Source organism: Bos grunniens, chromosome 22, assembly GCF_055505025.1.
Source record: "Bos grunniens cultivar Pamir isolate PY7600 chromosome 22, Bosgru_T2T1.0, whole genome shotgun sequence".
NCBI lineage: Eukaryota > Metazoa > Chordata > Mammalia > Artiodactyla > Bovidae > Bos > Bos grunniens.
Genome location: NC_141186.1, coordinates 37,516,928 through 37,543,429, shown reverse-complemented (window position 1 = coordinate 37,543,429; position 26,502 = coordinate 37,516,928). Strand labels below are relative to the sequence as shown.

At 42.1% G+C, this 26,502-nt stretch overlaps 1 protein-coding gene across 5 annotated transcripts in view; it reads right to left on the bottom strand.

Moving 5' to 3' along the window:
- PRICKLE2 (prickle planar cell polarity protein 2) overlaps positions 1-26,502 on the bottom strand; it is a 392,599-nt gene that overhangs the window by 170,573 nt on the left and 195,524 nt on the right. The window contains exon 1 of one of the 5 annotated variants that reach the window (XM_086367033.1): positions 425-733. The exons of the other annotated variants lie outside the window; for them this stretch is intronic. The gene's annotated coding sequence lies outside the window, so the exon portion shown is untranslated. Of the gene's footprint in view, positions 1-424; positions 734-26,502 lie in introns of those variants that run through there. 5 annotated transcript variants of the gene reach the window in all.

The window sequence follows — 26,502 nt, the reverse complement described above, 5'->3', positions numbered from 1 at the left end:
GACCTTCCTGGAGACATCACACATTTTTTGAGAGTCTAAGAGAAATAAATAAGTAGGTCAGGAGCAATCCATTCATTTCCAACATTTGAGGGAAATGAACTGTTAAGAGATTAAAGGCTTTTGAAAAAAAGCAAGTTCAGGGAAGTTTAAATGTTTCCACCAAAAAAGTCCTAATACAGTAACAGGGTCCGTGACTCCTGACACTGTTACTATTATTGGTTAACCTAGTGCTCAAAGGCTGGGAGACACTCATATCAAAAAGATCCCAAGGTCCCCTTCCCGGAGCTCCTGACCTCCCCAGTGTCTGTGCTGCAGGGCGCATCTCTTCCAGAGGTTACTGTCCCACTTTAAGGCCCCTCTTCCTGGTCTCTACCAGGAGCACACGCACCCCCTCGGGGCACCCCTGCCCTGGGGCGCCACTTACCCGGCTCAGCCTTGCATCTCTGCTGCTGCGGGGCCTCCACCACCGGGAACTAAGGGGGTTGGGGGGTGGAAAGGGGCCGCAGTCCCGGGCCAGGGGATGCGGCTGCGGCTAAGAAGCCCAATGGGGCGTCCGCCGCCAACCACCCGGAGCCAAAGGGGGCCCTGCAGGGGCTCCGCGCGAGGGAGGTGACATTCCCGGGGCTCAGCGATGGCAGCTGCTCCGTGCACAGCTCCGGATGCAGGAAAACCTCTCAGGTCCCGGGGAGAGACGCTTCAAGCTCTCCAGGCTGCCTCCCCGCTGCTTAAAGGGACGCCTCCCCACCTACCGTGGCGCTTATTGGTGAGAATTTCGAGCCACAGGCCAATCCTAGGCCTGTTCCCAAATTGAGATTTCAATCAAGGGAGCTACTGCTTTAAAATTAGAAAAGGCTGATGGGGGTGGGGAAGGGAGTACGGGCCACTTTCAGTAGCAGAAGGACACAGGCGCTCTGGCCCTTGCTAGTGGAGGTCCCTAGCGCTGGCAGGGGAAGCAAAAGCCAAATTCCGCTGTACAGCAGAGCACAGGAGTAAGGCAGGGAACAGGCTGCTCCTTGGCCTTCACCCCTCCCATCTTGCTCATCCTTCAAGGCTCATCCCACTCATCACAGCTTTGAGGACTCTCTTAATTACTGGGAAGAACTCCCAGCTAGGTGCTTCCAAATTCTCCCCACTACTACCCCCTGCACCACAACCTTGGGGGCACTCATCACACTTTCACTGTTTTTTGCTTAATCTGTCTCTCCCTTTATACTGTAAATTCCACCACTGCAGGGCTGTTTCCATCTCTCACCACACTGTATTACCTACCTCCTGCCTGGAACACTGTGAGCTCTCAGTAAATATTTGTTGATGGAATAAATGAACGAATAAATGAAGGCATGAACACTGACACATCTTGTGTCGGCTGTGACAAGACAAATGTTAATTAAAAGGTGATATTCAAGAGGCCAGCTGTTTCCGTTGTAGTCTCAGCCTCTTACAAGTTATGGAAACTGTGCCTCAGTTTCCTTGTTTGTAAAGCATGATCATGAAATCTCATGCGGTTGCTGTAACGATGGTGTTAGCGCAAATCTGGACTAGGAGGTATGCCCAATCAACAGCTATAGCCCACTGGATAGTCAAGAGCTGGTGTTTCTGAAATCAGAATACATTTCCTGGGGGTTGGGATGATCTGACTGCTGGTTTGGCTTCTTGGTGAGTACGTGGTCATTCATGAAACAGATGTGAATTCTGTACCTGCTCAGTGCCAGACTTCATACAAGATGCTGAGGTGACCACTCCTAAGGGGAGTGGAGGTGTGTACTAAGATTTTCCAGAGCTATAGAACCAGTAAGGTGTATAGATAGATATGCAGAGATTTATTATAGGAATTGGCACCCTATATGGAGTTACAGAGGTGGAATAGTCCCATGGTCTGTAGTCTGTGAGTTGTTGGAGAATCTGTTGGAGAAAGCTGGTGTTATAATGCTGGACAAATACAAAAGCTTGAGAACTGCGTGCCAGGGGTGCAAGTCCTGGTCCCAGTCCAAAAGTCAAGAACCAGGACTGCCAATGTCTGAAGGCAGGAAAATGTGGAAGCAAAGAGAGCAAACTGATCTTTCCTCCACCTTTTTGCTCTGTTCAGACCCTCAACAGATTGGAAGATGCCCACCTGCACTGGTGAAGTAGAAATCTTCTTTTGAAGTTCACTGATTCAAACACTAATCTCTTCCCGAGACTCCCTCACAGACACACTTAAAACTAATGTTACCATCTATCTGGGCATCCCTTGGCCCAGGCCAGTTGACACAGGAAATTAATCCCCATCACAGCACAGGGGAGAGACAGAGCAAAATATACAAAGAGAATTATGTTAGATGTATAGTCAGCAAAGACATATGATCAGGAATGTTTATTGGAGCACAGTTTATAACATCACAATAACTGAAAACTGCCACCCAATAAAAATAGGTGAAATGGAAAAATAAATTACAGAACACCTATTTCTGGAATACTACAGTCATGAAACAAAAGAAGCAGAGTTAAGTGCACTAATAAACAATCAACTTCAAGATATATTGCTAAGTACAGTGCAGAAGGTAAAATATATCCCTGCTTGATTAAATAAATCTTCATGTATTATATGGGCTTCCACAATTGCTCAGCATGTAAAGAATCTGCCTGCAGTGCAGCAGACAGAGGTGATACAGGTTTGATTCCTGGGTTGGGAAGATCCTCTGGAGAAGGAAATGTATCCCACTCCAGTATTCTTGCCTGGGAAATCCCATGGACAGAGGTGCCTGGCGGGATACAGTCCACGGGGTCACAAAACAGCTGGACATGACTGAGTGACTAAGCATGGACGCATGTGTTATATATACATATGTATGCTGTATGTGCATAAAATGTTTCTAGAATTATGCCTAAGAAAATGGTAAAGGTTATTATTCTTGGCAAGTTGGTATGAGAACTAAGCAGGTCTATAGTGGGAAGGAGGCTCCTATTTCACCATATATTTTTGTATATTACTTACTTTACCATGAGCTTGTAATAAGTTCCTGGATCTGGCAAGATGGTAAATGATGACAGCCTGAAAATTCCAACTCTTCAAAGACCCTACATACACTAGATAAAATATAACCAAAATTATTTTAAGGGCTTAGCTGACTCACAATTAAGAAAGGAGAGTACCCAGGTAGAAAAAAGAAGTAACTAAAAACAAGAATGATGAACATGCAAATTCATGCTGGGGATATGAGGCAGAAGGGAAGATGGTTGGCAACAGGAGAACAGTCTGTCTTGGTTCCCTAGGGGCTAGGGTTTGAATACCCAAGTAGGACAGAAGATGAGGCTTTGGAACAAGCAGAAGTAGGAAGTTGTTAGGAAACTCCTCCAGAAAACCAGGAACAATCCCTGAGGGCTGCACCCTTGGTAAACAAATAGATTAGAAAAACTGTCAACCATCCCAAGGAAACTTGTCTCCCTGTGGTCTGAGCAGGAGGGAAACATTTAAGAATTAGAAATGTTAGAATTAGAAGAATTAGAAGCCCTCAGCCTATGCCTTTCTTCAGAGTAGAATATGAAAAATTAAAGTGAGCATCAGCAAACTCCAACTGAACAATTAATATAAAGCTTGGTCCCATTCACGATATGCCAAGAATTCCCCACAGAAGCAAATGAAAAATTTTCCTGCAGAGTCAGTTCTGTAACCTGGGCGACATCTGACCCTTCAAAACATGAGCTTGTGGTAGTAAATTACAAAACACAGCCGTAAGTCAGCAAGTATGAGGATCAGGGCTCAAGAGTTAGAGGTAATAAAACAACATTTTGAAAAAGAACATTAATAAAGTTTAAAATGACTAAACACAGTAAAGCTAGAAATGAAACAACAAAAAAAGGGCAACTCTTCTCTTTCCTCTATAGATTCATTAAAATTAAAAACTCAATGGAGAGATGAAACAGAAGATGAAATACTCCTGAAGAGAGAAATATACATCTCAGGACATTACACAAGATGAAACGCAAAGGGATGCAAAATTGAAAACTATAAAGATGTTTAAGCGATACGGAGGACAGAGTTTGAAGGGCCAATATATGTCCAACTGGAGTCCCGCTGGCACAGAATAGACATTAAGGAGAGGCATAATGGCTAAGAGTTTTCTAGAATTTATAAAACTCACGAATCTTCAGATTCAAGAAGCATAAGACATCTCAGGCAGGATAAATAAATGTAAGAACATCTGTCTGTATTAATTACTCATAAAAGTACAGTTAATAAAAGACTGAACTGAGGAAAAGTATAACAGTTTAATAATGCAATGACAGAATTAAATAGATGGCACTTTAAAGAGAGGCAACTCTGCCATTCCACATTTAGAGTTGGATTATATTTCCCTCAGTCTTTCATCCCCCAAATTAACAAATTCTGAACTATAGAAGGTCCTTACAGGTCTAACTGTACATTAATATGGCTCTTAAGCACCAAGATGAAATAGCAGAGACATCCTTGGAAAGACGTGTTCATTCAGCCATTAACAAACGTGGCAGGAAAAAAAGCATACACACAAACACCAAATGAGCAGAAACTCAACGCCCCTGTTCCCAGGAATCTTATTCTGGTGGTAGAGGAAGCAGATAAACAGATGGAGAGTGTCATCATTTGTCGTTGTTGTTCAGTCACTAAGTTTGTGTCTGACTCTTTTGTGACCAATGGACTGTAGCCCGCCAGGCTCCTCTGTCCATGTTATTTCCCAGGCAAGAATACTGGAGTGCATTGTCATGTCCTTCTCCAGGGCATCTTCCTGACCCATTGAACCCGCATCACCTGAAGGAGGATTCTTTACTACTGAGCCAGCCATAACGGGGCATAAACTATACTACTATAAAAAGACAGAGGAAGAACATCTCAAGCAGTCTTGTGGGAAGGCGGTACTTGATAAGGGCTTCCTGGAGTAGGTAAAATCTACACTGAGGGAGCTGGTATCCTTAGGGGGAAACACTTTAGAATTAGGCTTGCCTTTGAATTCCAGTACTGCTACTTATCATCTAGTCTGACTTTGGGGAAGTCATGTAACTTTTCCAAGCGTCACTCATCTCATCTGTAGGATGGAATTCATATCACTTAAGTCCTGGCGTTGTTTTGAGGTTTAGAGATAATACATGTAAAGCACTTAGCAGAATGCCTGACCTATAAATAATTTTTTTTTTTTTACTAAATGGGTAGCTGTTCTTGCTATTAGATGAAATCCAATGATTAGGTGGGGAAAAAAATGCCTCTTGTTTTAAAAGGTGATTTTCTTCAGAAAGCTGACAGAGACAGAGGCTTCAGCCTATTTTTCAAGAAACTATCTTGAAGAACATTGAATATTTACTGAATCTAGCCTGCAAAAATAACATTATTATACTACCAAATTTAAAGAGTTATTTGATCTGGCCCTTTCAATAAAGGAACTTAAAATACAGTTCTTCCAAAATAACTAATGAAGGCTGCATAAGTTAAGTGTCAAGTATGTGATTCTTTTCAGTGATAAATTCCAAAACTGTAACAGACTTCTCTTTATCATGAAACTTTCAGATTCCTAACCACAAAGTAAAGTGAAAGAATTCAGAGTCCAGCAGGGGGAGGAATAGATGGACCCTTCTCAGTATTACTCAACAAGTTTATGAACGACCTGGATGATGCATGGAAAAGAAACTCGTAAAGTCCAACCTATGATGCCAAGTTACTGGGCCCTGCCAATGCTCGGTGGATAAGAACACAGCTATCTAGCCAAATCTGGACGAGTCGCCTGAATTTTAGAGAAATTCAATAATGGTAAAGGTTGTGTCTGCCTTTTGGAAGAAGCACTGAACTGTGCCATCTTAGAGACAAAAGCATTAGCCAAGGCCAAGCTTTCCATTCATTCCTTCATGCATCATTTAACAAACATGTATCTAATGTCTACTAAGAAGGTTTGACTTATAGGCTGTGTAAACACGGAAACACATGAATAAAACACAACACTTGGCTTCAAGGAGCATAAAACGTAGTGATATGAAATCTTCACTTGAAACCACCCATGCCTTCCAACATTCTTCCTGCTACCATGCAGTGGTGATCTGACTTTTATAAAACAACTTAAATCTGCACTAGAGATTAAATCCCATCATGTTTCAGAACAGAAAAATAGATTTTCTCTCTTCAGCTAACAATGACTGATTAGTAGTGGATTCCTGGAGTGCTGACTTGATAAGAAGTCTGAGGCTGCATATGGCAGGAAAGCATGCTGTGATTGATTAGTGATGTCTGTCATGTGGATGGAGAAGGAGTGACAGCAATGCTGCTATATATCTGACATCTCCCATCTAGTCCAACCCCCTCATTCCACAGATGAGAAAACAGAACAGATCTTTCTTTCTTCCTGTGGCATTTTAAATTCAGCAACACGAGCAGGGGCACCCGAGGAGAACCTCCATATCTGAAATGTTGCTGAGAGAGAAAAAAAAATCTGGAGCTCAGAATATTTCTGATGAGCTTTTAAGATATGCACTCAAATCCTTTAGCAGCCTTTGTATTCTGCAGCAAACAGGCTAAATGGAGAAAGCTGCAGACTCTGATCTCCTGGTTAGCTACAAAGAGCCACCCCCCACCCCACCAGACACATGTTAAGACTATATAAAATACATATAATTTGAGTACTTGAGGATTTAAAATGCACTGGGGGACAAAAATGTCTAAAAAGTGAATATATTTCAGAAATACAAAGTGAATACATAGAACAGTAATTAACATGTTATTTAAGAACGAACAAAGATTTTTATCATTTTATTCTATTTAATGGTACTGATATCATCAGCCAAAGGAAGGAAAAGAAAGGCTCTTATTTATTTTCAGAAGACACTTTATATCCTGGGGACTCTGTAACACTAACTAAAAAGATAGGGTCTGGCCCTGTTAAGCGTTTCCACACCCAATCTATCAACACTCACAACCATCACCCAGCCCAGTCACAAAGAATCCAGGCTCATTCCCTGTGAAGGACAGAATGGTATAAACGACAACAGATAAGCAGGAAGCCCAACCCCAGCCTGATTCAGATACAAAGAACAAATTGTAGCATTTGATTAATATGCCAGCTCTTCTGTCATGCCAACTGCAAAGTGAATTTTATGGAAAACCAACTCCTTGAGAAATAGGTCTAATTAATTCAGTTACATAAACTCCAATGAAATATTAGGGGGAGGAGACGGGGAAGTGAAGGGAGAAAGGGAGGAAGAATATCAGAGTGAGAATGAGGAGAAAGACAAGGAGGGTAAGAGAGAGGGAGGAAAGGGAGGGTGGAGGAGTAAGGAGGGAGGAAACGAACAAATGGAAATACACGACTGAGGGAATATGAAGAGGATGTTCTGGAAGGCCCAGAAGTTGTGCTCTGACTTAGCATGACAGGAAACCTATTTATATTTCAATCAAACACACTGTTGAGGTTTGGGTAAGCGATTAAAAGATGAACAACCATCAACAACCCTTTAATGCATAAATTGGTCAGATTAGTTTTTTCTCCCGAGACTCACTCATTTGTATACCACCTGCAGGATTTCTGCTAAATCTGCCTTTACTAAATATCATACTAATGACATACTGAATGAGCCTTATATTATTATTTATATGAATAAACAAGTTGTGGGACATCCACACAATAGAATATGACCCAGCGAGTAAAAGGAACAAACATAAGCAATATGGTGGATGAATCACAAATCTGTAGTGCTAAGAGAAAGAGTCAGACTGCAAAGGCAATATATTGTATGAATGCATTATGTGACATTCCAGAGGAGGCAAACTCACAGGCACAGAAAACAAGGGTTGGAGATGGGAGCTGGGATTGAGAAAAACTTAGGAGGAGATATGTATCTTGATTGCGACACTGGTTGCATGACCAGATGCATTTGTAAACACCCACAGAACTGTAAACCTAAATAGTAAGTTTTAATGTATGTGAATCTGAACAGTGAAAAACAGAATCAGGCAAAACCCCCAAGTTTAAACCATCCCTTGAATCACTTTGGCTTTAATCTAAATTAACTATTTTCCTACTGTTTTGTTTTTGTAAGGATGTTTAACAAATTACTCAAAAAACAGTAACTGAGGAACTGTGGCATGCCAAGAGCTACTGCCATGACATTGCTCTTTCTTGACTAAAAATGGAGATGATCAAGTTTTAAAGAAGAGGCAACTCTAGCACCCAATCCAGATCTCCTTATTGATGTACTTACAAAGTTTAGAAGGCTGAAAAGAATTGTTTTTCATTCTGTGTAACTCAGTGTTAATTAACTAATTCTGGACCACCCCAAACCATCTCCCATTCTGGGACACAGTGCTACAGACTGGAAGCTGCATGAGGGAAGGGGTTGCATCTCTCTTATTTTGCACAGCAATCCTCAGCACCTAACACAGCAGATACTTGATTCAGTTCAGTTCAGTCACTCAGTTGTGTCCAACTCTTTGCAACCCCATGAACCACAGCACGTCAGGCCTCCCTGTCCATCACCAACTCCCAGAGTTTACCCAAACTCATGTCCATTGAGTTGGTGATGCCACCCAACCCTCTCATCCTCTGTCGTCCCCTTCTCCTCCTGCCCCCAATCTTTCCCAGCATTAGGGTCCTTTCAAGTGAGTCAGCCCATCGCATCAGGTGGCCAAACTATTGGAGTTTCAGCTTCAACATCAGTCCTTCAAGTGAACACCCAGGACTGATTTCCTTTAGGATGGACTGGTTGGATCTCCTTGCAGTCCAAGGGACTCTCAAGAGTCTTCTCCAACACCACAGTTCAAAAGCATCAATTCTTGGGTGTTCAGCTTTCTTTATAGTCCAAGTCTCACATCCATACATGACTACTGGAAAAACCATAGCCTTAACTAAACAGACCTTTGTTGACAAAGTAATGTTTCTGCTTTTCAATATGCTGTCTAGGTTGGTCATAACTTTCCTTCCAAGGAGTATGCGTCTTTTAATTTCATGGCTGCAGTCACCATCTGCAGTGATTTTGGAGCCCCAAAAAATAGTTTCTTGCTATTTCCATTGTTTCCCCATCTATTTGCAATGAAGTGATGGGACCAGATGCCACGATCTTAGTTTTCTGAATGTTGAGCTTTAAGCCAACTTTTTCACTCTCCTCTTTTACTTTCATCAAGAGGCTCTTTAGTTCTTTTTCACTTTCTGCCATAAGGGTGGTGTCGTCTGCATATCTGAGGTTATTGATATTTCTCCCGGCAATCTTGATTCCAGCTTGTGCTTCTTCCAGCCGAGGGTTTCTCATGATGTACTCTGCATATAAGTTAAATAAGCAGGGTGACAATACACAGCCTTGATGTACTCCTTTTCCTATTTGGAACCAGTAAGTTGTTCCATGTTCAGTTCTAACTGTTGCCTCCTGACCTGCATACAGGTTTCTTAAGAGGTAGGTCAGGTGGTCTGGTATTCCCATCTCTTTCAGAATTTTCCAAAGTTTATTGTGATCCACACAAAGACTTTGGCATAGTCAATAAAGCAGAAGTAGATGTTTTTCTGGAACTCCCTTGTTTTTTTGATGTTCCAGCAGATGTTGGCAATTTACTATTCATAAAATGAATGAAATAAACTATTCCACTGGGTCTCACTCTGCACGCCTGCAGGAGAGGCAGCTCAGTTCACCAGCAGACAGCTGGCTCCTGGATTAAGTTCCTGCTCCCAGTGAGCTGTGGCTGATATTCCACTAACATGGACCACAGAGAGCCAAGCCAGCCAACTCTTCCACTCAGGGTCTTTCAAAAACCCGAGTCTTTATCTTCTATCAACCCACTTCTATGCACGGTTCCTCAGGGGACTGGCTTCATACCCTTTTTACATCCAAGCCACTAAAAAATATGACACTCCAATTAAATGAGAACGAGGCATTATTGTCAGTGCTGCTAGGTCCTGTAAGAAAATATCCGTACTTTTTAGAAAACATGTTTAGGTATGTAAGGTTAAAATCACATGATGTCTGAGCTTTGCTTTCAAATACTTAGGAGGGAGAAGAGTAAAGGAGAAGGGGAAAGAGGGAGGAACCACGAGTAAAAGGAAACAGATGAAAGAGATGTAGCAAAATTTGAAGACTGTCAGGAGGAGAAGGGGACAACAGAGGATGAGATGGTTGGATGGCACCACCGACTTGACGGACATGGGTTTGGGTGGACTCTCAGAGTTGGTGATGGACAGGGAGGCCTGGCGTGCTGCGGTTCATGGGGTTGCAAAGAGTTGACACAACTGAGCAACTGAACTGAACTGAAACCTATTACATAGCGATTCATTATACTATTCTTTCTACTTCTGATTATGTTTTAAAAAGGTCTTAATAATGAAAAGAGGTGGACATGACTTAGCAATTGAGCAACAAGTAATGAAAAATCTTTCAAGCTCAATTTGACCAGGACATGTGGGTTTATGTCCTCCTTGTTCCTGACAAGGTGATTCTAAAGTGAAAGGGAAAGTCGCTAAGTTATGTCCAACTCTTTGAGACCCCACGGACTATAGAGTCCATGGAATTCTTCAGGCCAGAATACTGGAGTGGGTAGCCTCTCCCTTCTCCGGGGGATCTTCCCAATCCAGGGATCAAACCCAGGTCTGCCGCATTGCAGGTGGATTCTTTACCAGCTGAGACACAACAGGAGCCCAAGAAAAGTGCAGTGGGTAGCCTATCCCATTTCCAGGGGATCTTCCCAACCCAGGAATTGAACCGGGGTCTCCTGCATTGCAGGTGGATTCTTTACCAAATGAGCTATCAGAGAATATTCCTAAATAAAAAGGCAAACTTTCCAGTTTACAGGGAAAACTGACACCTCAAACTTTAAAGAGCGTTTCTAACAGAGGTAATCTGTATGAATATGAGATCTCAGTTCAGTCTCTCAGTCATGTCCAACTCTTTGTGACCCCATGGACTGCAGCACGCCAGGCCTCCTTGTCCATCACCAACTCCTGAAGCTTACTCAAACTCATGTCCATCGAGTGGTGATGCCATCCAACCATCTTATCCTCTGTTATCCCCTTCTCCTCCTGCCTTCAATCTTTCCCAGCATCAGGGTGTTCTCCAGTGAGTCAGTTCTTTGCATCAGGTTGTCAAAGTACTAGAGTTTCAGCTTCAGCATCAGTCCTTCCAATGAATATTCAGGGCTGATTTCCTTTAGGATGGACTGGATGGATCTCCTTGCAGTCCAAGGGACTCTCAATAGTCTTTTCCAATACCATAGTTCAAAAGCATCAATCATGATATTATACATGTTTCAATGCTATTCTCCCAAATCTCCCCACCCTCTCCCTCTCCCACAGAGTCCATAAGACTGATCTATACATCGGTGTCTCTTTTGCTGTCTCGTACACAGGGTTATTGTTACCATCTTTCTAAATTCCATATATATGCGTTAGTATACTGTATTGGTGTTTTTCTTTCTGGCTTACTTCACTCTGTATAATAGGTTCCAGTTTCATCCATCTCATTAGAACTGATCCAAATGTATTCTTTTTAATGGCTGAGTAATACTCCATTGTGTATATGTACCATAGCTTTCTTATCCATTCATCTGCTGATGGACATCTAGGTTGCTTCCATGTCCTGGCTATTATAAACAGTGCTGCGATGAACATTGGGGTACACGTGTCTCTTTCCCTTCTGGTTTCCTCAGTGTGTATGCCCAGCAGTGGGATTGGTTTGATGCACGGTACTGGATGCTTGGGGCTGGTGCACTGGGACGACCCAGAGGGACGGTAGGGGAGGGAGGAGGGAGGAGGGTTCAGGATGGGGAACGTGGGTATACCTGTGGCGGATTCATTTCGATATTTGGCAAAACGAATAAAATATTGTAAATTTTAAAAATAAAATAAAATTTAGAAAAAAAGCATCAATCAAGAGATCTAGGTATCAACATTTGCCTTTTCTGGAGGTAAATCTTGACATCTCTTTTTTTGGTGCTTAATGGGAACATTCTGGCCCTGAATTTTCAAATATATGACTTTGGAAGTGTCTGCCACATTGAGCCATGCTAACCTACATCCATTGTTTTTTGAGGGTGTTGGGGAGAAGTTCATTTACTTTGAATTTGGAAAACAAGGAAGCATTATGCAAATGAATACCCCTCCCATTTCCTCCCACTCTTGACTATAACAGAACTCTCTCTGAATCCTTCCCACAGCCCACTGAAGTAGCAACTATGAAGATTCCCATTTTCAGAGAAGGAAACTGAGATACAGAAAGGTTAAGTAACCTGCCTCTCATAACACAGTTTGTAAGTGGCAGGGATGGGAGCCCAAACAGGGCCATCCTGCTCCCAGACCCCCCAGATGCACCATCTTCACATGTGCAGACCACTGTTTATGTCAACTGCTGAATCTCGGTTGCAAGATGCACTTGGAAGAAAGACTGAGCGGAAACTGAGAACTGATGGTAGTTCGTGTCTACGAACTTTGCAGGTGCTCATACATTAATCCATTCACCTGTCCACCTGACACCTACTGAGCATCTACTATACACAAGACATTATAGTAACGAGCTCTGAGAACATAGATATTTAAAAAAACACACATAATTCACAGTCAAAAACACGCAAAATTCACACTCAAGAGGAACCCACAGTCTTGTGGGAGAGACAGATGATATACACATACACACACACACACACACATTGATAAAGCACTGAGTGATGTACCCCGGGTGTGAAAAAGTACTGTGGAGAGAGTGACCTGGACCAGCACAAGAAAGTGATGGTAGAATCAACTTTCAAAGAATGACGAGGAATCCTTGAGATGGAAAAGGGGAGAAGCACGTTCAGGCAGATGCAATGGTATGAGAAAAACTATGGAGGCTTAAAAGAGACCCAGGATTGGCAGCAAAGAGACATTTTGTTGAGCTAATCAACCCTGGCAGCATCGACACGGGGACTGGATGATTCTTGGTTGGAGGGGCTGTCCAGTGTGTGCAGGATATTGAATAGCATCCCTGGCCTCTACCCATTGGATGCCTCCAGTATCCCCGATAGTTATGATGACCCCAAATATCTCCAGACATAAGCAAATGCCCCTAGGCAGCAGAATCACCCCATGGAGAATGTGGACTCTTGGGAAAACCTGCCTGTGTGTGTGAAAGAAAAGAAGGGAGAGAAAGGAGAGTTTGCCAGGCAATGAAAGAAGGGAGAGGGAGGTAGTTCTGGGCTGAGATCATGAAACAAGCCAGCCAATGAGTCCCCTCCAATTCTATATCACTATCTGGATACTCTGAAGTTCATTTCCTTTAAAAGAGTCTCCTCCCAATTCCAAGCTGTGCATGCAATACACATTAGAAGATATAACTTTGATAATTAATTTAGTTTCCATCTCGGACATTTAAAGCTTACTATCTAACCATGGGGGAGGCAGAATTCTGATATGGCCCCCAAGATGTCTGCCTTGGGGCATACACATGCCTTCTCCCAATTTTTCAAACATGGATCCAGGTGCTGCTGTGAACGAATTCTGCAACTGTAATCTGAGATCCCAAATCAACTGACCTTAAATTGAGATTATATTCAGTGAGCCTGACCTAATCCCATCACCCCTTGGAAGACACTAGTATCTTCCTGGACACAGAGACTGAAAGAGTGAGGGGGCATCTGATGTAAGAGAGATTCTCAGCCATTAACTTTGAAGATGAAGGGGGCCACATGGCAAGGACCTAAAAATTGCTGACAGCTTTTAATTTTTAACTGTCACCCAAAAGCTCTTGGGTGACAGTCAGCTGGGAAACAGGGATTTCATCCCACCACCATAACGAACTGAATCCTGCCAACAGTTTGACGAGCTTTGGAGATGGGCAGATGAGAACAGAAGCAGATGAAAACACATGGATTTCAGCTTTTAGAGAATCTGGGCAAAGAAGATAGCCCCACAGCATCATGAGATAATACACAGGTGTTGTCTGAGGCCACAAAATTAGTGGTCATCCGATGTGCGGCCACAGGAAGCACAGCCTTGACCCTGCAAGCCTCCAAGGTCCTGCTTCAATCCTTCCTTCTCCAGGAGGCCTTTCCCTACCCTGCTCAGAGGGTGAGCCAGGCTACTGCAAGTTTCCCTGACTCACTGCACTGCTGATCCTGCTGCCTGAAAAACTTTGTGTGGTATCTCACGTGGATAAACTGCTGCTCTATCACTGAGTATGTCCTGAAGGTTCATGTTTTGTTTGTCTGCTCGCCTGTCTCCTTCTCTTCCTCTCCCACAGAAATCAGCATTGGGAAGACAGTGGTCACCTCTTGAAGGATCTTCTTAATTTCTCACGTATGCTTTAACAGCCCATTGTAGACACTTAGTAAATCATTACTGATTGATGGACAGGGGTCCCCACCCCTCACCCCCACCTAAGGGGATAAGAAGAATTGCAAACCATTGCCAAATCCACGTTATGAAGTGACTTGGAGTAATACGCTAGCATTCAAAAGAACCACTTGCATTTCAATAATGCCTTATATGAAAGTCAAAGAAAGAAGTATTGTATGGCATCCCTTGTATGTGGAATCAAAAAGGAAATTATACAAATGAACTTATTCGTCAAAAAAAAGAAAGAAAGAAAAGAACTCATTCACAAAACAGAAACAGACTCACAGACTTAGAGAACAAACTTACGGGTTGCCAGGAGTGGGAGGGATGAGGAGAAGGGATAGTTAGGGAGTTTGGGATGGACATGTGCACAGTGCTATATTTAAAATGGGTAAGCAACAAAGTCCTACTGTATAGCACAGGAAACTCTGCTCAATGTTATGTGGCAGCCTGGATGGGAGGGGGAATTTGGGCAAGAATGGATACATATGGAAGTATGGCTGACCCCTTTGCTGTCCACCTGAAACTATTACAATATTGTTTATTGGCTATACCCAACACAAAATACAAAGTTAAAAAAAAATTACTTACATGAGATCACTCTCATTGATGATCAGAACACTCAAGTCCTCTCATGGGTCACTAACTCTCAGGGTCAAGCAATTAATCAGTTATTATCAGCTGCCAGTACTCATGTACGGATGTGAGAGTTGGATCATAAAGAAGGCTGAGTGTCAAATTGATGCTTTCAAACTGTGGTGCTGGAGAAGACTTTTGAGAGTCCCTTGGACAGCAAGGAGATCCAATCAGTCCATCCCAAAGGAAATCAACCTTGAATATTCATTGGAAGGACTGATGCTGAAGCTCCAATACTTTGGCCACCAGATGGGAAGAGGTGACTCACTCGAAAAGAACCTGATGCTGGGAAAGACTGAGGACAAGAGGAGAAGTGGGCAACAGAGGATGAGATGGTTGGAAGGCATTACTGACTCACTGGACATGAATTTGAGCAAACTCTGGGAGATAGAGAAGAAGCTCTATCTATCTGAGAGATAGAGCACTGGCATGCTGCAGTCTATGAGGTCACAAAGAGTTGGACATGACTTAGTGACTGAACAACATGAGCTGCCAGACAAAAAGTCTCAAGGCTCCTTGTATTTTACACTCCCTTATTGCTCCTCCTGTGGGTTCAATCCCTGGATCAGGAAGATCTGCAGAAGGAAATGGCAACTTACTGCAGTATTCTTGACTTCCCTGGTGGCTCAGACGGTTGAGCGTCTGTCTACAATGTGGGAGACCCAGGTTTGATCCCTGGGTCGGGAAGTTCCCTGGAGAAGGAAATAGCAATCCACTCCAGTACTACTGCCTGGAAAATCCCATGGACAGAGGAGCCTGGTAGGCTACAGTCTATGGGGTCGCAAAGAGTCGGACACGACTAAGCTATCTTCACCATAATGGACAGAGGAGCCTGGCGGTTTACAGTCCATAGGATCACAACAAGTCAGACATGACTGAAGAGGTTTCACACGCACTACTCCTCCCCTCTAGATGTAAATAAAACTCAACATTTCTGGTCACTGGACTTGATGTTTAGTCTCCTGGTTAGAAGACTCAAACTAGGAGTTTTCCAAGGAAATCTTCCATTACCACTGTCCACTGAATGAATATTCTACCCTCCTCTGGAAGGCCAATAAGAGAATTTTAAGAATCACCTTTCTCAAGGAAAATGATGAACACAGTCGAGTATGTAGGCATCATTAACTAAAACAAGTTAAATCCAAGAAATCACTTAACTGACTCAGTTGTTCTCCACCATGATTAAAAATTTTAAATAACTGAACGCTTAAAATCTACTTGTTGTATGAAGCTTTCACCTTCAGACTTATTTCCAGGATAATTTCAGGAAATAGAGCTCATGGGACCTAAATTTATCAGCTAACCTATGTGTACATTCTTTTCCTTTCTGTAATTATCAGAGGGTCAATTAATGTGACTGAAAATTGGAATACTTGGGGCTAATTATGTCTCAAAATCATCCATGTTAAAGAACAAATAATTATGGACAAAACTGGGAGCTCAAACTTATAAGCTTCCCTGGGTAGCACAGAAATGATCAGGCTGTAAAAAGTCAACCTTCACTCTGGCCACATTCAACTCCCTAGTGAGTTATGCTCATGAAACCAAACTGAGGCCCTCAAGTTACCAAGCAGAGTGCCAGGAACAAGGAGGGCAGGCTTCATACTGGGTAAATGCATACTGCACGAGATGAAATGCAAGTGCTTCCAGAAAGTTATCACTCTTGGTAACGGATTCTTTAGAGAAGGGTAGAGAATGTCTGTCAGCTATGCTATTACCCAAGGACAGCTTCCACAGTAAAGGCCTCTAACTGATCACAACACTCCTTGCAACTGGGCCTGAAACCAGCCCTAGGCTCTTTCTCAACACAACTCTACTGGGAAGAAAAAGCTCCTCCCAAATGATCCCAAATGGTCTGAGAGAGAAAAAGTCAACTTGCCTCTTGCTGAATTAAATGTATTGATGATTCCCCCTCTTAACCTAGACCTATGCTTTAATCTGGCTGAAATTGTTTTTAAAGATTTGTTTACGGCCGTGCTGGACTTTCACTGCTGCGCACCGGCCCTCTCTAGTTGCAGAGAGCAGGAGCTTCTCTCCAGTCGTGGTGTGAGGACTTCGCATTGTGAGGTTTCTCTTGTTGCGGAGCACAGTCTCTAGACACAGGGGCTTCATGGGGGATCTTCCTGGACCAGGGACTGAACCCGTGTCCCCTGCATTGGCAGGTGGATTCTTTACCACTGAGCCACCAGGGAAGCCCTGATTTTTCTTCTTTAAATGCAGGAAAGGAAAAAAGCACACACACACACAAAGAACAAAGAAACTGAAGCATGTCAACCTACTCAGCTCTACTCTGCCCATTGTTCCCAAAAATCATCAGGTGCTCAAGAGCCACTGTTTAAAGTACTTAAGTTTTAAACATTTTGCCACTAGAGCTTCAGAGGAAAGTGAGGAGGCATCTTCTCCAGTTTCCATGAAGGCTCTCCTTCCTCTGTGCTTCCTTTTAGGGGAGTCCTCAAAGTCCCACAGGCACAAAATTCACCATGCCCACTACGGATCATTACCGCCTTCCAAATTTTCTCCCTCAGTGGAATCATCTACCCAGACTCCTAGGTCAGACATTGGATGGCATGCTTAACTCCTCCCATTTCCCCCACTTCCAAGCAGCTTCTAAATGCCCCTTGGCCACCATGCCCTAGTTCCGGCACTGCTCGCTCTTTCCGGGGCTGCTGCATCAACCTGACTCACCGCCAGAGGTCTTGCCTCTCCTCCCATCCCATCCAATCCAAATCCCATTTTATACACTGGGTCTGGAGTGAACTTGCTCAGCGATCCATCTGATCATGGCATTCCTCCTCAATACTCTGCTAGTTCCCTACTGCCCTCAGATAAAGGGCCTTGACTAACAGAAACCTTCAGGATCTGACCCTTACATACCATGCCAACTGTCTTTACCAGAATTGTTCTCCAACTTTGCTAAACTGCCCTGTTTGTAGGTCCTCTGGTTTCTCACTGTTACTAATCCAGGTACCTGAAACCCAGCATCATCCTTCTCCCTGAAGTGCCGCCCACTCATCTTCCATGCATCTTTGACATCTGGGAAGCTTTCCTATGCCTAGAAGACCCTTCTTAGGTGCTTGTCTATTGACCCACAAAGCAATCAGTATACTGTGGAACACACAACAGGCACACAATCAATGATCTTTGAATAAATGATTAAGTCAATGTACAAATGTACAGACCAATTTGCATAATTGTAACCAATTTCTTATGGGTCTCAGGTATTCTGATTATTGAGTCCTTATAGATCCAAGCATCTGAGGGCAGGAATTTCCAGGGTTGAGGCAAGTCATTTATTTTTAGCCTCAGTTTCCTCACTGATAGAGAGAGAATAATAATTCCTATTGGGGGGAAGTATCATGATGACAAAGCAAAACAGTGTCTTAAAAAACCTAGCATGGGACTGGTACAATGTGGCTCTGCAAATGCTAACTTGTACTATTTAAAAAAAAAATTATTTCTGTCTGCAAGTTGGGCAGAGAACAGAAATGCTTTCTGAGATGGTGTTATTTCCCAGAGGTCATCAGACCAAGGGGAAAATGAAAAGAATGAGGAAAAACGCATCCTCTTTATAAAATGCTCTCTTCTCCTTTTGAAGATCTTTCCAGCACTTTGGATGTGCTATTCTGTTTTTATTCTGAGTTCATTTAGCTTTAAGCTCACAGTCTTTATTTTAATACACACTGCATTTTAACAAGTAGGTCAAAGCCATTTTATACTTGCAATATGATTACCATAGTAATCGTTGTATTTTATAACCTGCAAAATGCTCCCAGGGAGACCAGTAGGGACAGCTACAGTTTGTAACCAAAACAATAATTTCAACCCTGCAGAATAAGCTCCTCTTAAAAACTCTTGTTGCAAGTATTAATTTTCGAGGCTCCCACAATATTTGGAAACGGCAAGTGCTAATGACTAACTGAAGATACATCAAGAGCTTTACCTGAATATGTCTTTACTTTTAGGAGCTTTATGTTGGAGAGTTAATATTAATAAAAATAATAATAGTAATAGTAGCAGCTAATGCTTATAGGGTGCTTGAAGCATACTGTCTGCAAACACGGTCTGAGTGATTTCCCATCCAGTACTCTTGAGGTATCTCCTCCCAGAATGGCTATGGGCTTGCTTAGAGAATGTGCTTGGGCATGATTATAGGATGTGCTCGGACCAATGAAATATTAGTGTGCATGCGTGCTCAGTTGCATTCCACTCTTTGCAACCCTAGGGACCATTGCCCGCTAGGCTCCTCTGTCCATGGGATTTCCCAGGCAAGAATACTGGAGAGGGAAACCATGCTCTCCTCCAGAGGAAATATGAGCAACTATAACTAAAGTAGAGGCTTTAAAAGCAACTGTGCACTTGGGCTTTGCCCTCTTGCTGCTGTTCAGAAACCTATGACAACCATGTAAACAAGTCCAGCTCCTGCTGTCACAATTGTGATCACCCTAAACATCTAAGTGAAGCAGCCAACAGCCCAACCCAGCCCCAGACGAGGAGACCAGAAGGCATGCTCTGCCTGCCTGAATTAAGAGAAATCATAAAGAAATATTGATCGAATCTACTAAATTTGGGGGCACTTTGTTATGCAGCACAAGCTAACAGATACAGTGTTTTACGTAAATAAAGTGCTTTACATAATAAGTGCTTCAAAGTGCTTGATGTAAATAAACTCGTTTACATCCTACAACAACCCTTTGGGGCAGTACTAGTGTGTATTTCACAGATAAGTAAGGTAAAGCACAGACGGAGATCTGGTAACTGGCCCAAGGTCACAGAGCTAGAATATAATGCAGCCAGAGTTTAAGCCCAGTCCCACTGGCTCCTAAACCACACAGTACTGATGATCAACTCTCCTAACTTTTCTCTCACAGAAATATTTATTTTATACATTATGGAAAGCATTGTTTATTGTGAACTATTACATCAGTGATCAAGATCACTAAATACTACTGTGCTATAAGGAAATATCACAGGAAGAATTCTGGATGGTGAAAGGAGGAGGTCAACCTCTGCCCTCTGCCACACACACACCGGGGAGGGAAAGGGAGGGAAGGACGTAGGGCGAACTGAGAGATTAGCAATGAGACACACACACACACGCACACATATATATATGTGCTACTATGCATAAAACAGCTAGCTAATGGAAGCTGCTGTATAGCACAGGGAGCTCAGCTTGGTGCTCTGTGATGGTCTAGAGGGCTGGGATGAGGGTGGGACGGAGGTGGTATATGTATACATGTAGCTGATACACATTGTTGTACAGCAGAAACCAATTTAACATTGTAAAGCAATTATACTCCAATAAAAACAAAAAATAAAACACACAAAAGTACCCCTAGTCATTCATGAACCAAATTTCATTAAAAAAAAAACCTGACAAAATACAGCTTTTAGAGAGAATTTTGAAAATATAAAGCAAATAATAAGCTTCAGGCATACTTTATTATGTTAAAATTTTTAGGTTATGTGCTTCCTCAATTCTTTATACATTTTAGTTTAGTCAGTTAATCCCAAAGCAATATAAGCTTTTTAAATATAAAGTGTATAAAGTGAAAGTCCCATCCTCCCTCTTTCTCACTCTCCAAATTCACCTTCTAATTCAACAGCTATTATTAATTTAATGTGCATCTTTTATACTTTAATTGTGCAAACATAGTTATTAAAGCTTACCAAGTTACTCTTCTTAAAACAAAAAAATCTGCTGACTATAAGAAACTGCTTTCAATGCATTAGATGCAGGAGACCTGGGTTTGATCCCTCAGTTGGGAAGATACTCTGGAGAAGGAAATGGCAACCCACTCCAGTATTCTTGCCTGGAGAATCCCATGGACAGAGAAGCCTAGTAGGCTACAGTCCATGGGGTCACAAAAGAGTCGGACATGACTAAGCGACTGAACATAAACTAAAGAGCCTGTCTGACAGCCTCATCATTCAAAGAAATCTTGTAAAAGCCTAGTAAAAACTCATTATAATCAAGTATCTACAACATTGATTGTACTTTAATTCTCAAAATGACAATTACTCCTTCATTTTACACAATCAACAGAAAGGCTAGCTTCTATAACACATACACAGGAAGAAAGTTTTCTGGTCTTTTGGTCTAAAATAGAATTTTTATCTGAAACGCCCTTCTATGCCTTTCAGAACTGAAGTCAAACTCTCATAATGGCCATGCTAGATGGCAGGTCAGGATGTCTAAAATAAGTCATTAAAATTACACACATAGACCAAAAACAAAACAAAAATAAAAACAAAGACAGAAGCCTAGCAATGCAAAACTTAGAGGCCAGTTCAATCTAGAACAAGAGTAAAACTGAATAGAATAAATTCTCTTGGAAAGTAAGAATGTCAATATATTACTGCATGTTGATAAGAACCATTGGAAGTCAATTTCCATCAAGTGACAGAATCCTTGCAAAGCAATTCTCCCTTCCATTAAAACCCAAAAATGTCTGTCGTTTTTTAAAAATTCCAATTTAAAATATTTTATATGTATCAAAAGCTTCTGTCCCAATGACAGACAACCTTTGTATAGAATACATAAAAAGTGAACGCTAACATAGAAAACATTATATTTGCATCTGCTTTGCTGTGTTCTCTGTCTTCACAATATGCTATTCTAGATAAGATGTGGGTAAAGAATGGGACCAGATTAGACGGTTAAAATTCACTTCAAATTTCGTAAGGGCAGCCTACTGCAACTCAAGAAAGGGAGGTAGCCCTGACACTTCTGCTTGGTAAGATAAACATGAAGGACTATCCCATTATTTTCATAAAGTAATATAGTCTATGCATTTGAGGGCACTAAAGCCCCATTTAATACAGAACAGTGCTGGTGAGCACTGTGTGTGTGTATATATACACACATACTACTTATATTATACATATTTAAAGGTTTTTCTTTAAGTTACAATTAAGCCATGAGTCTGTAATTTGGATGGATAATTAAAGGGTACTGAGCTCTTTGCTTTTACTCATTCATCCATTCAAGACATCTTTATTGAGCATCTACTATATGCTAGGTCATGGAACAGGTCCCAGAAATGTAAAAGAGAACAATATCAACAGTAAGATGAGGGATATACCTCATAGGAGTGGACAAGAAGACTCTAAGTATAAAAAAGATTCTACTGTTGGTGAGTTTTCCTCCTACTGACAAGTCTAATTAAACATCTCAAACAGTAAATAAGTTATTGTGCAATGTACAATAACTGAGATAAGATTGGGAGATTTCACTAATTCATTCATGTGTTGAACATCCCTAAATTCTGGGTACCCTGACAAGGGCTAGAAATACAAAGGGAACAAGACCTGGCTTCTGCCTTTATGGGGTCCTGACATTAACACCAGTAAGAACAAGGTGGGGTGGAGTCAGGAACAAGGACCCTAACCTGGTTTTAGGGAGGAGGTCTCCCCATAAAAACTGTATCCAAGTTAATACCTCAAGGATGAGGTTCTCTTTGTGCTTTTAAAACAGAATACCATTTAACCATTTAAGATATTTAAGTTCTAGCCAATAATTCAAAAGCTTCTTGTTTTCCTGCATGAGAACCTGAATGAGGACCCCAACATAATAAACCTCCAACTCTAACATGCATCCAAATCACCTGGGATCTTGTTTACACGCTGTTTCGTCTAACAGGACGGGGAGGAGCTGCAATTCTGTATTTCCATCCAGCTCCCAGGAAAGGCTGCTGGTCCAGGGACCACACCTGGAGTAGCCAGGGCCCGGCATAAAAGGGTCCCTGCCCACATGTGTTATGTTTGGCTGGTGTAGTACTCCCACAAGTCTCCATTAGCGGTAATGTGTAAAAATCAGGAGATTTTATTTAAAAGCAGGATTTCCAGCTTCTTTTTAAAAAATTTACATCAGACAAAGTTGGTCCTAAATTTCCAGAGGTGGATACAAGCCTGTGGACTTGGGTTCTCCATAGTGGCCTTGATGCCACAAGAGCTCTTCCCACCAACACTGACTTTCCATGCCCTCTGCCCTCTGAGGTATCGAGCAGCTTGAAAGTGTTAACAACCCCCCCAAACCCTGAACCTACCCACCACTATTCTAGGGGCAGCCTGCACCTGGCAGAAGTGGCACCATCAGTTGATATGAAGAAAGGACCAACAGCCTTTTATGGAAGCAGCACAGGTTTCTGTCGCCCATTCACCTAGCATGGCAAGTGCCTGATGGGCTCCAAGATGGCATTTAAGTATGCCCTATCCCATGGGTAACAGGGTATTCATGGGGGACATGCGTGGACCAGACAACTGCACGGCTGCCAGGCTGAAATGCCAGTCCAAGGTGCAGCCCAGGAAATGCACAGTTGGCTGAGGATCCTAAGAGCCCACCCTCATCCTTTAAGATGTCAGCACCTGACTGCATCTGGAAACACTTCTCAGACCCAAGCCTTGGCCAGAAGTGGGGGAGGGGCTCCACCTGGAGAGAATGTGTGTGTTGGCAACCATGTGAATGGGGGCAAGCCGACAGACCACATGTCTTCTCACTGTGGAATATTAATCTGCACACTGGTGCTTGACTATTTTTACATCTGAATGATGCCTCTCCATTTGGATGAGATAGAAATGTTCCGCTTTGAAGCTCAGGCTCCTAAGATGGCCAAAAACCCTCCCAAGACATCCCTGCCAGCCATGTATTAACAGACAGAGTGAACAGAAATGATAAAAATGTTTAGTACCAATTGATGAAAAGTATACCGGGAATCACTTACTCTCCAGTGCTTCCAACGTCTGATGCACCTGTCATTTCCTATGATGGGAAAGATCTATTAATTTCATGGTAGGACCTGAATTAGGGCTTGTGAAAAATAAAAGTGAATAAATCATTTCTGTTTGCGACTGCCATCATGCATCTTGTTCCTCGTTACTTATCTTTACTGGGGTCATATTTATGATTCAGACCTATCTTTACCTGTCGCTATTGAATTGTTAGACCAAAACTTTGCATATTCATAGAATCAGTGCTAGTAGATGGAGTAGAAACTTAAAATCGTTGACAAGGAATAAATGCTTAAGTCAACCCATAGAAAAAATGGATTTTGGAGCTCATGAATATTAATACACACATGATCATGTGTGTCATATTAATGCCATGATGATAATAAGAAGGATATGGGTGAATCCATATCCTTTGACACACACATATTGGGGAATATTAGGATGACCTAGTTTTTCTGTTTGTTTGCTTACAGTGTTTAAATCCTAATTTTCAAAGCTTTCCAGATAAAGGACTTTGGCATAAATAACAAACACATATGAAGCTGCTCTAAAGACACACTGTCCAACACTACAGGGCAATCTAATAAGTTGAAATAAGTGAATCCAGAAGTTCCTCTCCAATTACTACCAACTATTCTTCATCCTACGGCCGAGTGAATGACACTATTAAACACTACACACAGCTGTATGCACTCACCACAACTGTGACTACGTGAGCGTCAGATCGCCTGCTCCACGGCGGTCTTCCATTCAAGAACATAAACGCACAAGACATCAAGGCCCCCTTTATCCATGAATATAATCCTGGACTCTCACCTTTCTAGGTACACAGTCGGCTCTTATATTTACTGATTCACTGAATGAACAGAGCTTAAATGAGTGAATAAAACTGGCCTGTAGCTAATCAGGAAGTGTTCCTCATCTGGGACAGAAGAACTAGTGTCAGATCCTAATTATCACCACTCTGCTTTTCAAGTACCAAAGGCAAAACTTGAATTGTGAACTCAAGTCAAAATGGAGGCTGACATTTTTCAAGATTCACTAAATCATCTCTCTTGTTTTTCCAAGTCCACTTCCAACAGTTTTTCAAAGCTCCCAGAAACTACAGAGCATTCAAATATTCTGAGCAGCAGTGACTACTGCTGCTGGAACTTTAATGAAAATCTCAAAGGTTGACTTGATTATCAAGTGCTTCAACAACAACAACAACAGCTCCAGGAGGCAGTGTTCAATTCAAAAGCAATTTAAATGCAAGGTGGATGGGGCCTGAGAAAAGAAGAAAGTCATACATCTTGGTGTGCTGTGAAAATTTACAACATGTGCAAAAAATGGGATGCCTATCAACTCTGCATATATCATGTCAAAGAATCTTTCATTGCTCAAAATTGTCAAATGGGGGCAAAGGTATTTCAAGAAGAGATAAAGAGATTGGTTCAACCACAGCAATTTTAATTTGAATCACTAGCAGAAAGGTAATGGTTTAATTTCTTAATTCCCTTCAAGGGAGAAGGATCATATTTAATACCTATAACACCACTGATGGGTTTAACTTCTGGGGCCCGCAAGCATAAATAGGACCAAATGTTCTTCTACCCTTAACTTCAGAATAAAGCCAATAAAGAAGGTCAGAGATGCCTGGGTGTGAATTCCACACAAAATTCTCCTTGCCTTTAGGTTGATGAGAATGGCCCTTTTTAAGTGAAAAGACTGGTAAGAGATTTCAGAATACTCTCTTCTTGGAAATCTTTATTTAGCTCATAAAATTTTACACCTATGAAGGAAACCTTTTTCACAACAAAAAATAAACTTTTACCTAAAGTTCAAACCAATCCCAGAAAAGCCTGTTGTGGTGGAAACAACTAAATAAAGTACCCAAAGCAGTCATGTATCAAATGGCCAAAGCTGGATAAAAGTATTTTTTAAATGAATGCCTTTCAAATGAATTATGATAATATAATCCAAGACCAACTCACATTTTCAAATAACAAAATGAAGGCAAAAATTTATCATCTAGAGCCATTTGTCTCCTAGTAATTATGATAAGCTTCAACGAAAAGTTTGGTTATGAAAAGAGGGGGACAGTGTGTATGTGGAAAGCACTGGTCTCCTAAGCAAGACCCAACAATCTAGTTTATCCATCACACAGCTAGGCACAACTCAGGCTTTCTCTGAATCTGAACTTGAATTTCCCCTTGAACATCTGTCCTTTCTCTTTAAAGGAAAAACAGTTGGACTACACAATCTAGGCAGTCTAACCACTGTTAACTGTAATATTTCCCCCTATAATTATGCTATCCAAAGACACCACATGGAGGATATTTAACTGTCCTGATTGCTTTTATCATCAAAGGAGTTTAATGACTCGAGCCAACCCCACTAGCAGAATGGCCTTAGAAGCTGTGACCATACGTCAGTCAAGATATGCAAAATAAAACAGGTTTCCATTTTAATATTTAGTAAAGTTACACAAGATAGGAAGTTCTTAAAGCAATGCCATTTTCTAGCAAGTTCAAGAGTCCTCAGAGCTGGCTGGCAAGAGACAAAGAAATGCAATAGTCAAGTTACAGGCTTGGAGCAGCTGGGAAGAGTGTTCCACACTTCTGTAACCTTTAACTTGCAGCAATCCCATGGATGGAGGAGCCTGGTGGGCTGCAATACATGGTGTCGCTAAGAGTGGGACACGACTGAGCAACTTCACTTTCACTTTTCACTTTCATGCATTGGAGAAGGAAACGGCAACCCACTCCAGCGTTCTTGCCTGGAGAATCCCAGGGACGGGGGAGCCTAGTGAGCTGCCGTCTATGGGGTCGCACAGAGTCGGACACGACTGACGCGACTTGGCAGCAGCAGCAAGGGCTAG